Raw genomic sequence first — 14,614 nt, forward strand, 5'->3', positions numbered from 1 at the left:
GGGGGGTGGGGGGAGGGGGGATGATGCATACCTTGCCCAGCTGGACCACGACGTGTGTGAGGAAGTCTGGCGGCTGGAGAGGGGGCCGATGAAGCGGGGAGGATGGGTCAGGTCCAGCAGCTGCCGTTCGGGAAGCGGCAAGTCAGGGATGCGGCTGTCTCAGCTCGGTGTCGGGCGGAGGAGCACCATCCAGGGGGCTGAGCTGCATGTGGGCCGCGTTAGATGTCAGGGGAGGAGCCTCCAGAGTCGTCAGATCCGTGCCGGCAATGGAGGCGCCGCCGCCCCGAAACCTTAGAGCCACGGGGAGGGTTACGGGTGAGCTGCTGCGGGAGGACGAAGGGGAGCGGGTGGCCAGGCTAGGGGAGGTGCTTGCAGGCGATGGCGGAGGGGCTTGCAGGCGAGGTGCGAGAGGCGGCGACATCAATCTGGATCGAGGTGCGAGAAGTGGATCAGAGGGAGCGAGAGGGTTGGGGGTGACGGCTGTGGGACGAGAGGAGGACGAGTGCGGGTTGTGTTAGGTCTAGGTGGGTGAGATGGTGAGGGGTGAGGGCTGTCGTTGGATCCCGGACCATCAAACGGTGGTTGACGCACGATCCGCGTGAAATGCCAATGGACTAATCAAAACGTTGTACGCACTTTGATGACTTTATAACCATCTAAATTGGTCATGATCGATTAAATAATATGCTACAACATGTCGGTTATTTTGTAACATTATAGAATTAGAAAAATAAGAGCAATAGAAAATCTTCGCATCGTGTCACAAATGAGACATGTTTTTCAGAAAAATAACAAACCTGGAATAATACAAATATCCTTAAAAATTGTTCTAAAAAATGAGTTCTTTGCAAAAAAAAATATTTTCTATCTTTGGAGTGTCAAAAATGGTATATATTCATGGCATAGTTTGTTCAAATGATCCCATATTGTGCACAAGGGTGCATCTTGGAATGCCAAACAATGTTACCTAAGGAAGTTTTCAGTTTCTTTGGACAAAAAATTCATTTTCCATTTTGCGAGTGCCCAAAATGAGTTTTTTTTCTGAAGGGCCTATGATATATTTGTTCCAAAATTGGACCACACTATTTTTATAAAATATTAGGCCATATTTAATGTACAATTGACCAAATGGTTGCATGTTAAAAGCTTTGATCCAGCTCTCGTGAAAAAGACAAATTTCCACCGATTCAGTTGGAAGTGGGTCAAATTTGAACTGCAACTGCCTTATAGTTTGCTCTTTATATTTTCAAAAAATCATTTCTATGTACATAAGTATCTATTTAATCATATAAACACCAAAAGTTTTTCCAAGATTCAACCACTAGCTAGGAACGGTCATGCCCGCCGTTTTGAACGCATTTTGAAACGGGCATGAAAAATTAAAAAAAAACAAAAAATTAGAAAAACTTCGCATTGTGTCATCACATTTGACAAAGTTACCAGTAAAAATAATAAACTTGTAATACGGTAATTATTTTTAAAAAGTGTTCTCAGAAACGAGCTATCATGTGTGAAGATTCATGGCTTTCAAGCCAAATGATCAATCTTATGGCCACATTCATGACGTAGTTTATTCAAATAACCTCATATCATGCACATGGGTGCATCTTGGAATGGCAAATAATGTTGCCTAAGGAAGTTTTCATTTTCTTTGGATGAAAAGAATCATTTTCCATTTTTTCGAGTGCCCAAAATGAGTTTTTTTGTGAAGGACTTACCATATATTTGTTCCAAAATTGGACCAAATCAGTTTTTTAAAATATTAGGCCATATACAATGTACAATTGACCAAATGATTGGGTGCTAAAAGTTTTTATCCACCTCTTGTGAAAAAGACAAATTTCCGCCGATTCAGTTGGAAGCGGGTCAAATTTGAACTGCAGCTTCCTTATAGTTTGCTCTTTATTTTTTTTAAAAATCATTTATTGGTACATAAGTATCTATTTAATCAGAGAAACACCAAAAAAATTTCAAGATCCAACCACTTGCTAGGAATGGTCATTCCAACCGTTTTGACCGCATTTTGAAACTTGTATAAAAAATTCAAAAAAACAAAAAATTGGAAAACATCCGCATTGTATCATTATACGTGACCACGTTTCCATAAAAAATAAAAAACTTGTAATACGGTAATTAGTTTTGAAAAATGTTCTCAAAAATGAGATATCATGTGTGAAGATTCATGGCTTTCAAGCCAAATGATCAATCTTATGGCCACATTCATGGCATAGTTTGTTTAAATGATCTCATATTATGCACACGGGTGCATATTTCAATGGAAAATAATGTTGCCTAAGGAAGTTTTCATTTTCTTTGGACGAAAAAATCATTTTCCATTTTTCGAGCGTCCAAAATGAGTTTTTTGTGTGAAGAACCTACCAAATAATTGTTGCAAAATTGTACCAAATCAATTTTATAAACTACTAGGCCATATTTAATGCACAATTGACCAAATGGTTGGGCGTAAAAAGCTTTTATTCACCTCTCGTGAAAAAGACAAATTTCCGACGATTCAGTAGGAAGCAGGTCAAATTTGAACTGCAGCTGCCTCATAGGTTGCTATTTATTTTTCCCAAAAATCATTTTCAGGTAAAAAAGTATCTATTTAATCAGAGAAACACCAAAAGTTTTCTAAGATGCAACCACTAGCTAGGAACGATCATGCCCGCCATTTTGACCGAATTTTGAAATGGGCATGAAAAATTCAAAAATAATTAAAAAATGAGAAACCTTCACATTGCGTCATTATATGTGGCCAAGTTCTCAGAAAAAATAATAAACTTGTAATACAGTAATTATTTTTAAAAAAGTGTTCTCAAAAACGAGCTATCACGTGTGGAGATCAATGGCTTTCAAGCCAAATGATCAATCTTATGGCCACATTAATGGCATAGTTTGTTCAAATGATCTCATATTGTGCACAAGAGTGCATATTGCAATGGCAAACAATGTTGCCCAAGGAAGTTTTCATTTTCTTTGGACGAAACAATAATTTTCCATTTTTTGAGCGCCCAAAATGAGTTTTTTTGTGTGAAAAACCTACCAAATAATTCTTGTAAAATTGTACCAAATCAATTTTCTAAAATACTAGGCCATATTTAATGAATAATTGACCAAATGGTTGGGTTTTAAAAGATTTTATCCACCTCTCATGAAAAAGATAAATTTTCGCTGATTCAGTAGGAAGCGGATCAAATTTGAACTGCAGCTACCTCATAGTTTGTTATATATTTTTTCCAAAAATAATTTTTAGGTAAAAAAGTATCTATTCAATCAGAGAAACACCAAAAGTTTTTCAAGATTCAACCACTAGCTAGGAACGGTCATGCCCACCGTTTTGACCGCATTTTGAAACGGGCATGAAAAATTCAAAAACAAAATTGAGAAACCTTCGCATTGTGTCACTATATGTGGCCAAGTTCCCAGGAAAAATAATAAACTTGTAATACAACAATTATTTTAAAAAATGTTCTCAGAAACGAGCTATCACGTGTGGAGATCTATGACTTTCAAGCCAAATGATCAATATTATGGCCATATTCATGGCATAATTTGTTCAAATGATCTCATATAGTGCACAAGGGTGCATCTTGCAATGGCAAACAATGTTTCCTAAGGGAGTTTTTATTTTCTTTGGACAAAAAAAACCATTTTCCATTTTTTAGTGCCCAAAATGAGGTTTTTTTTGTGAAGAACCTACCATATATTTGTTGCAAAATTGGACCAAATCAAAATTTTAAAATACTAGGCCATATTTAATGTACAGTTGACCAAATGGTTGGGTGTATAAAGTTTTTTATCCACCTCTCGTGAAAAAGACAAATTCCGGTATATTCATTTTCTATTTCTCGAGTTCCCAAAATGAGTTTTTTTGTGAAGAACCTAACAAATATTTGTTGTAAAAAAACCTCTCCATTTTTTAAGAATACTATATCACATTTTATGAACAAATTTGTGTACACTAGAAACATTCTTTATAGATATTAAATGGTTTTTAGTTATATCATTAACATTTTTAATAAATATTTTGATGTCTAATATTTTGAATACATGTCTATATTTTTTAAGACACATTGTACATATTGTTTATATATGTTTAAATTTTTTCAAATACATGATTAACATATTTTCATATATTCCCAACAAAAAACATCTTTTCATACATATGTTTTGATGTTTATATCTTTTTTACATATTGTACATTTTTGTATACATATAAAACATTGTTGATATTGGTTAGAAAAATTAAAATACATGATTAAAAAATTTAGAAAAATTTAAATACATGATTAACATTGTTGATGTTGTTATTTTCCCATTTTCGTTGGGCCAAATATATGTTTTTTTAGTAATATGACAGCATCCCATATTTCTTCATGGATGGGCCAAAGCCTACATGGCACATAGATTATTTTTTTGAAAAGGAGGTGGCCTCGTTCCACCGAGGCCCAAGCCCACCTTGAGCGACACCTTAAGTACCAATGAATCCACGTTCACAACCTCATGACCATTTATATTGGTCGTAATCAAGTAGAAATAAGTTAGTGAACCACTCTTGTCTGCTTTATGACCATTTGATGTAAGGCAATTTCAGGGTTTGAGCCATTTCAAGCGAAATGGCCGTGGATTTACGACCAATTCAGCTAGGGTCACTAAGAGAAGGTCACAAGTTGACATATTTCTTGTAGTGGCTCATAGGGGTAGGGTGTGCATGTGTGCGTTCATAGGGATGAGTGTATGTGCGTGTATATATGAGCGCTTGTGTCTGTACTAATGCTCAAAAAGAAAATTCCTGCAACACGGCCTGTCTTGCAACGGTAGAAAATATCGCTCGGCCGCTCAATCCGCAAGGTGCGTGGTGACAGATCAATTAAAAAATCTGTTAAACGACGTGTAGCTTTTAAGTGATGTGCCGAGGCAAAACTCTTTCTTTTAGAATTTAAATTGTTTAAGATGGAATCGGGTGGTCAACAACGATAGACAGATTCACCCACAAAAAAACAAAATCAAAAAATCAACAACAGACGGACAGATGAATGGATATATGGATTCGACGGACGACGTGTAGATGGATCTAATCTAAACTAGTCCGACCCAACCCGATCGTGTCGATTTGTATCGCGCCCCGTCATCTACTACATGATGGGTTTTACCATCAATGATCGATTGATTTGAGTGGCGGGAATTTGCAGATCTTTTACCAGAAAAGTATACCGGTGGCCGCCTCGTCGGTAGATTTCTGCTAGTCAATCGGGCCGACGCTGAAAGAAACAATTTTTCAAGATAGGGTAGTATTTTTACTAGCAGACTGAATACACGGATGGACAATCATCGGCTGTACTGTAGTCGGCATGCCTCGGTGCATGGCATGTACGTATCGTACGTGTCCTATGAGTATAACAGTACATATATACTGGAAATTGATGGATAAGTCATGTGCATGCATATCGATTACCATAATACTATTGTTGCTCAGTGGCCTACCTCTACAAGAAATATGTCAACTTGCGACCATCACTATTGGTCACTGTATGGTCATTGTTTTTCATTTGCGACCTTTTTATGACTAAAAACAATTGTCAAAATCTGATCGTCTTTAATGAAATTTAACGACCTTCTTGGTGATATGGTCGTAGAAGGCAATGACCAAAACAAAAGGTCATTGGTCCTATGCCCTTTTGTTTTGGTTGCTGACTATCTGCCTAGGCCACGTTGGATCCGACGTGGCAACCTAACGTGCCAAAATTATGATCAAATGAAAAGGTCGCTGATTAGAATCAGCCCGGTACAATTCGGTGTCTATATGGGCCAAGCCCAGTAATTTAGCCCATTTAATGTTATTTTTTTATTCTCGGTCATCTCCATGGACCACCACAAGGGCCAAGCCCAACAATTCAGCATTTTTTTCATGGGCCATGGCCTTTTTGCGATCCATATCTTTTTTGAGCCTCGGTTTTTTTTACACTCCAATTTTTATTTCTTTTTAATTTTCGGCCTCTGTTCCTACCAGTATATTTTGGGCCATAGACTTTTCAAAAGCCCGAATAGATTTGGTCCAATAGACATTTCAACCACTTCTTGATTGGGCCCATACATGCATTTAACTAATAATATTTATATCATAGACATACAGACAGCCCAGATTCAATGCCAATATAATTTCCAGTCCAGAAATGCATTTCAGGTAAACAATATTATTCTAAGAACATGTACATAACTCACAACATTTGAATAACAAGTTAGCAAACACATATACATCAAATTCTCAGGAAAAACAACAGTAGATCCAAATTCCAAGAAAATTCAACATTACAACAAAGTCATGCATCTCCCTAGGTGCAGAAGCAGAGATACAAGAGTTTGTATGCATGCCTAGATCCTGCATGCCTTGCTTCTTCCGACTTCTCTATCCTAGAGCTCGCAACGAAACATGAATGGCGGCCATCATCTATGTTATAAAATAGAATGGTTAGAAAAAAAAGCACATCTAACAGCATGTTAAGTTGTAGGCAGTCTGTCCATTAATTGTAATCACTTAGTAGTTATCCGCCTAAACAAACACAGAAGTACAATGCTTGAGATACATGTATGCAGCAAGAAAAAAAATGAGGCTATAACTTTTCATCGAGGCATGATAGACAACAACAAATGGACATTCTATATGAGAACAAAACTGCATTGATCAAACAGATGTTACGAGGACAGATATGTGACTGCTATAGATGAGTGAATTAACAAAAAAAAAGAACAGCTATAGATATGCATCTGCTTGCCAAATACACATGACTAGTGCAGCTAAAGGATGATGGGCAATTTGCATCTGATGCTACCACTTAATTTCAGTGCATGACAAGACAAAAAGCATGGCATCAACAACATTAGCAGCATCATACTACCATCTTAAATAGATGGACTAAATTGATGGACTCCCATCCATCCATGAGAGAAGACAGTACCTCTGGTTGATGAAGAGAAGAGAAGTCGTACTGTTCCTGTGACCAAACCATCCATCAATGCATCAGAGGAGACCAGACCATCCACCATGAGAGAATCACACAAGTCAAACAAGGGAATGGAAGGAAGAATGGGAAATCACAGGAAGAGAGGGGGTGCTGACCTTGATGGCGACGGTTGCTTAAACTTGAGTAGCACTTGAGTGGGCAGAGGAAGACCATGGCATCGGGGCTCAATCTGGCCCATGGCGTGGTGGATCTGCAAGGTAGAAGAGACGAGGTGAGGAGGAGGGAGAGGGTCATGGCAAATAAGAGGGGGGTTCGGGAGGGATGGACCAGAAACCCTAGCCTCCTCTACTGTTGCGTGGTTGTGCCATGTCGATGAGGCAAGCTGAGAGACGTAGGTGAGGTGAGGGCGGTGGTTCCCGGCGAAGAAGAGCAGAGTGGCCGCCGGCGACGCCCACCTAAAACCCTTGCGCCAGCTGGGTTGCAGACGGTGAAGACAAGTGTGCTGGTGAGCGCGTGCGACCTCGTCGGGACCGAGCACGAGGGACTGGGCGGTTCCATGGGGGAAGGAGGAGGGGGCGGCGAGATTAGAGAGGTGGTGCTGGAGAGGCGACGACGAGGGTGTGGGAGGCAGGGAGGGGGAGGGGGACCTGCGGCAGCGACGTCCGTCTGAATCAGGGGGAGAGTGTGAGAGGGGATCGATGGGAGTTAGGGTTTGGGGTAGTTGGGCTAGGGGTGGGGTTTTCTTTTTCTTTTTTTCTCCTTTTTTCTATAGATAAATGGGATAGATGGATGGATGGATTTGTGCCATGTCATCGATCTGTGGCACAAACGTTTCAACCAATGAGAACAAAGCTTATGTAATTGTATTTTTTCTTTTTGTTTCTCTTGTATTTTTTGCACAAGGGTGCATCTTGGAATGGCATAGTTTTTTCAAAGGGCGCTGATCTGTGCCGGCCGATCGGCCAAGTCGCTCCAACGATCTCCCTGCGTCCATTGGATTCATTCATTCGTAGAATGTTGGATCTGTGTTCTTTCAGTTATCTCTCAGCCCGCATCTCGCACGCACACATGAAAAAAAGAGAGATGCATCCACCTTCTTCTCAACTGCTCGCGCACAACTCTCCCCCATGCGTGTGCCCATGTTTCGTAGGACGGCAACCTGCGAAGTGCCACCGCAACTCTCGCGCGGCAGTGGTGGCTTGCCGGCTCGGAGTCAGGGAAGGGAGGGGCCTGGTTACGCGGCGGCTGGTGTGATCGGATTCTCGATCTGAAGTCAGGAAGACGAGAGGGCGACACACACACAAGGGAGACGTAGTCTCAGACGCATGATGAGATTGGATTGCATGATGCGTGTGTGACCTGTGAATCGTTGGACCGGCGCGCCGTTGTTAAACGTTTCCCTTTTTCAAATGACATCATATTTTGCACAAGTTTGCATCTTGGAATGGCAAACAATGTTGCTTAAGAAAGTTTTCATTATCTTTGCATGAAAATTTCATTTCCCATTTTTCAAGTGCCCAAAATGACTTTTTTTAAGAACCTACCAAATATTTGTTGAAAAATTGGACCAAATCATTTTTCTAAAATATTAGGACATATTTAATGTAAGTTGACCAAATGGTTGGGTATCAAAATCTTTGATCCACCTCTCATGAAAAAGACAAATTTCCGCCGATTCAGGAGGAAATGGGTCAAATTCGAACGATGGCTGCCCCATAGTTTGCTCATGAATTTTTCCAAAAATAATTTGTAGGTACATAAGTTTCTATTTAATCGGAGAAACACCAAGAGTTTTCTAGGATTCAACCGCTAGCTTGGAACGGCCATGCCCGCCGTTTTGACCCCATTTTCCCATTTAGAAACGGGCATAGAAAATTTTAAAAAGATCAAATAATTGAAAAACCTTCGCATTGTGTCATGCGACCAAGTTATGAGGAAAAATCATAAACTTGTAATACGACAATTTGTTTAAAAAAGTGTTTTCAGAAATGAGCTATCAAGTGTGAAGATTCGTGGCTTTTAAGTCAAATGACCAATAATATGGCCACATTCATGGCATAGTTTGTTAAAATGATCTCCTATTGTGCAAAATGATGCATCTTGGAATGAAAAAATGTTGCTTAAGAAACTTTTCATTTTTCGAGTGCCCAAAATGAGTTTTTTTGTGAAGGACCTACCATATAGTTGTTGCAAAATTGGGCTCCATTAATTTCTAAAATAATAGGCCATATTTAATGTACAATTGACCAAATGGTTGAGTTTCAAAAGCTTTGATCCACCTCTCATGAAAAAGACAAATTATCGCCGATTCAGTAGGAAGTGGGTCAAGTTTGAACTGCAGGTGCCTCATAGTTAGCTCATGAATTTTTCCAAAAATCGTTTTTAGGTACATAAGTATCTATTTAATCAGAGAAACACTAAAAGTTTTTCTAGGATTCAACTGCTAGCTAGGAATGACCATGCCCGCCGTTTTGACCCCATTTTGAAACGGGCAAAGAAAATTCAAAAAAATCAAATAATTCGAAAACCTTCGCATTGTGTCTTTATATGTGACCAAGTTATGAGGAAAAATAATAAACTTGTAATGCATTTTTTTTTAAAATTGTTCTCAGAAATGAGCTATCAAGTGTGAAGATTCATGGCTTTCAAGCGAAATGATCAATCTTATGGCCACATTCATGGCATAGTTTGTTAAAATGATCTTATATTGTGCAAAAGTATGCATCTTGGAATGAAAAACAATGTTGCTTAAGGAAGTTTTTTTTCTTTGGATGAAAAATTCATTTTCCATTTTCCGAGTGCTTAAAATTAGGTTTTTTGTGAAGGACCTACCATATAGTTGTTGCAAAACTGGACTCCATTAATTTTCTAAAACAATAGGCCATATTTAATGTACAATTGACCAAGTGGTTGGGTTTTAAAAGTTTTGATCTACCTCTCGTGAAAAAGACAAATTACCGTTGATTCAGTAGGAAGTGGGTCAAGTTTGAACTACAGCTGCCTCATAGTTTGCTCATGAATTTTTCCAAAAAATATTTTTAGGTACATAAGTATCTATTTAATCAGAGAAACACCAAATTTTTTCTAGAATTCAACCGCTAGCTAGGAACGGCCATGCCCGCCGTTTTGACCCCATTTTGTAACGGGCAAAGAAAATTCAAAAGAAAAATCAAATAATTGGAAAACCTTCACATTTTGTCTTTATATGTGACCATGTTATGAGGAAAAATAATAAACTTGTAATACGACAATTTGTTTAAAAAGTGTTCTTAGAAATGAGTTATCAAGTATGAAGATTCATGGCTTTCAAGAGAAATGATCAATCATATGGCGACATTCATGGCATAGTTTGTTAGAATGATCTCATATTGTGCAAAAAGATGCATCTTGGAATGAAAAACAATGTTGCTTAAGGAAGTTTTCATTTTCTTTGGACGAAAAATTCCTTTTCCATTTTCCGAGAGCCCAAAATGAGTTTTTTTGTGAAGGACCTACCATATAGTTGTTGCAAAATTGGACTCCATTAATTTTCTAAAATAATAGGCCATATTTAATGTACAATTGACCAAATGGTTGGGTTTCAAAAGCTTTGATCCACCTTTCGTGAAAAAGACAAATTATCGCCGATTCAGTAGGAAGTGGGTCAAGTTTGAACTACAGCTGCCTCATAGTTTGCTCATGAATTTTTCCAAAAATCATTTCTAAGTACATAAGTATATATTAAAGTTTTCTAGAATTCAACCGCTAGCTAGGAACGGCCATGCCCGCTGTTTTGACCCCATTTTGAAACGGGCATAGAAAATTCAAACAAAATCAAATAATTGGAAAACCTTCACATTGTGTTTTTATATGTGACCAAGTTATGATCAATCTTATGGCTACATTCATGGCATAGTTTGTTAAAATGACCTCATATTATGCAAAAGTATGCATTTTGGAATGAAAAACAATGTTGCTTAAGGAAGTTTTCATTTTCTTTGGACGAAAAATTCATTTTCCATTTTTCGAGTGCCCAAAATGAGTTTCTTGTGAAGGACCCACCATATAGTTGTTGCAAAATTGGACTCCATTAATGTAGAATTGACCAAGTAGTTGGGTTTCAAAAGTTTTGATCCACCTCTCGTAAAAAAAACAAATTACTGCCAATTCAGTAGGAAGTGAGTCAAGGTTGAACTGCAGCTGGCTCATAGTTTGCTCATGAATTTTTCCAAAAAAACATTTTTAGGTACATAACTATCTATTTAATCAGAAAAACACCAAAAAATTTATAGGATTCAACCGCTAGCTAAGAACGGTCATGCCCGCCGTTTTAACCCCATTTTGATACATGCATAGAAAATTCAAAAAATATCAAATAAATGAAAAACCTTCACATTGTGTCTTTATATGTGACCAAGTTATGAGGAAAAATAATAGACTTAAAGTAATGTGTGGAAAACAAAGTAAAGTAGAGCCGTTGCTGGTGGCAGAGACGAGTCCAGCGAGGCCGAGGAGACACTCCGGTTTACCGACGGTAGCACCAAATGGGCGTACAACGCATGGTAGCTGGAGCCCAGACACAACACACATCCATCTCATCTGTCAGCGCCTCCACGGCTCCACCCGGCCGGCCGGCCGAGTAGACGGGTTATCTATCCTATCCAGGCACCGAAAGTTAGCTGGGTCCTGCAGAATCCACACTATTAGCTCTAGCTGCTCGGTCACTTCAGCAGCGCCAGCGACGCTGCTAGCGACCAAACGCGCGCTTTGGCATGTTTGCCGGCTGCGTCACCACGTAGCTAGCACGCCCTGCCCACGGGAAGAATATTTGTTGGCTCCTTTTTCACCTTTGGCAATATCACCATCAAACACGGGATTTCACTTTGTCTCCTCCGTCGCCGTCGTCGCTCGTTGCCGTCGCGGCCGTGGTGCGTGTCCGAGTCTCCATGGGCACACGTACACTTGGACCTTCTACACGCCAGCGGCAACAACAATTTACCCATTCTTCCTGTTTGTTTCTTTGGTTGTTCCTTGAACTGGCTAGCTAGGTAGTACTAGCTTCCTGTGAAATTTTCACTTGCTCACTGAGAGTCAGGCAGCTTGCATTGGCCCTGCTAGCTAGTGCGGCCACCGTTAAAACTGAATTGTCGGCATGATCATCTCTCGCTGTCCGCCTGATTAGTGGAGGCTATGCACACTTCTTCCAGAGCATAATTATAACCCAGAATCTCGCTCCTCTAATGGAGGTATATATGCTAACTTTATTTATCTCTCTAACTAAGGCTGGTCACAATGGGGAAGAACATAAGCTAGTAACTTACACATTTTCCTAGATTATGTTACTACCTTCATAGTGGGTAAGAACATCTATGTAGTGTCATGCAACGATGTATTTATTACATTATAGACTCATTGTTTCTTGAAGTGTGTGATGTTCCGGTAACTTAGCTAATTACCACAAGCACCTCTCTCTTCATTAAATATGTGCCACATAAGCAAAGTTGTATTGGAGTGTGTGATGTTACTCCTAAGTTCCTCCCCATTGTGACCAGCCTAATGAACTTCTTTACGTACGGGGTTATCATGCATGGGAATACCACTGCCACTAACTAACTGATCGGTCGATGGACGTAGCAACGACAAGATCACCTATTAAAGCTGGCCGAGTGATGGATGTGGATACGTACGCACGTAGTAGTAGTGTACTAATTTGGTGGGGAGAAAAATATTCAGATACTCGAGCATGTGCTGTAGCTACGTGCATGGTGTCATCTCGTGTGCGGATTGGGGGCCATGCAAGCATGATGACCGAATCAGCGGGGAGTTGTCGTCGTCCCGTCGGCCAGTGCGGGTGAGTGGGTGTGGATGGGCCGGCTCGGCGATCGTCGATCGCCATGGCTTTCCGACGCCAGACGCCACCACCGGACGGCGACCGAATTCCGTCGCTCCACGGGACACTCACTCCTTTTGCTGCCCTGGGCAGGGCCAGCTCGTCGTGTCCTCCCTTTTCCCGGGTATTTCTTGCTCGGCTACAACTGACCACCGACGGCGACGACCACCAACGGCGACGTACGTACGCTTGTCAATGTCCGTTGAATTCCTTCTGCTTTCTTTCTTGCTAGCTGGTCCCTCCTGAAAGAGGAAAGAAGATAGAAAACAATACCCACATCTTTTTTTGGCGATAATGGATAGCTAGAATGTCAGTGCGTATCTGGTTTCCCTTTAATTTTGTTCCTTATGTGTAGGCCATGTATTGATCGGGTTATGTAAATGGGAAGCTGATTTGCACTTGACACGAGCTAACACTAAGTCAGCTATTGATATATCATGGATGGATGGATGCTTTGATTGGTTTTTAATTAACTTTGCATGCATGGAGCCGGCCGTGCGTGACTGCTGCAAAGCCGTAGGGATTTGCTTTTGTATATTCATTCATTCATAACTTCGAGCAAAACAAAGATCTGGTCCACCTCGAGATATCCTGCAACAAGTCCATGTATATGTACTTTCCAGGTGGCAGATTTTTTTTCAGTCCAGAGTCAATTAGCCGACTGAAATCTGGTGAGCGGAGAGCAACTCTATTAAATTAGTTGACGAGAACCACTTTTTGTTAAAAAAATATAATTGACCACTTGCAATAATCCATAGTGCACATCAATTGATCACGAAAAAGGTTCCCCGCTTTGTATTACAAAGCAACCATCAAAACATCCAGATAGGTGCTGGGGCCGCAGCACAAACAAGCCCAAAAAACAGAGGAAAAAAAAGGAAGAAAAACAAATGCCAACAACGGCAGATCAACGAACGAAGATGACCGGCGACCGCTACATCCTCCGGAGAAGTACCACCACGTTTTCAGCACCCGAAGCGCCGCGTACCAAGCAACACCTTCAAGAAGGAGGCGACGACGACGCCGCTGCTGCCCGGACTAGTCCTAGGGTTTTCCGCGGTACGCGGGAGGCAGTGAGGGGAAGGGGTGTACCCGACGCCCTTCACGAAGGTCCGGCGGCACCCACAAGCACCGCCCCGTCGGGGCCGGGCGAGCCTCCAGAGATTTCTCCAAACCCACCCCCCCCCACCACCCCCGACGAATCAAAGTGCACCGCCCATCACGCCGCCCACCAATATGTGCCACCACGGTCACCGAATCAACTGCGCCATCTCCCTGAGGTCACCGACACGAGACCTGGAGGACGGGAGAAGGGAGAGTGGCCATGGGGGCATTCGCAACATAGCCACGTGAGGGGACAACCACCACCGCCATCGGGGAGCCGACCGGACGCACGGACAAGGGGCCTGCCAGGCACCGAGGCCCGGCCGGACCCAAAAGGGTCCGGACAGCCCCTGCCGTCACGCTGCAGCTCACCGGCCGACGAAACCGCCACCGCCCGCACACCACCACCACTTCACCACCAACCAGGGAGCAGCGTCGCCACGCACCGAGTCGCCCGCCCTAGCCCAGATGGAGCCCGAAAGGGCCCAGATCTGGGCCGCGCGGGCGCCGCCGGCCACCAGCACCGCCACGCCGCCCCGCGGCCAATGGCCGCGCCGCCGCACCGAGACCACAAAACTCGCCGGGATCCCACCGCCGAACCACACCGCAGCTAGCCGACCTGCACCGCCGCCATCGGGGGGCCCCGCGCCCCCCATGAGCGTGCGGGAAAGGGACGGCC

This window comes from Triticum dicoccoides, chromosome 4A (genome assembly GCF_002162155.2).
Source record: "Triticum dicoccoides isolate Atlit2015 ecotype Zavitan chromosome 4A, WEW_v2.0, whole genome shotgun sequence".
NCBI classification, from domain to species: Eukaryota; Viridiplantae; Streptophyta; class Magnoliopsida; order Poales; family Poaceae; genus Triticum; species Triticum dicoccoides.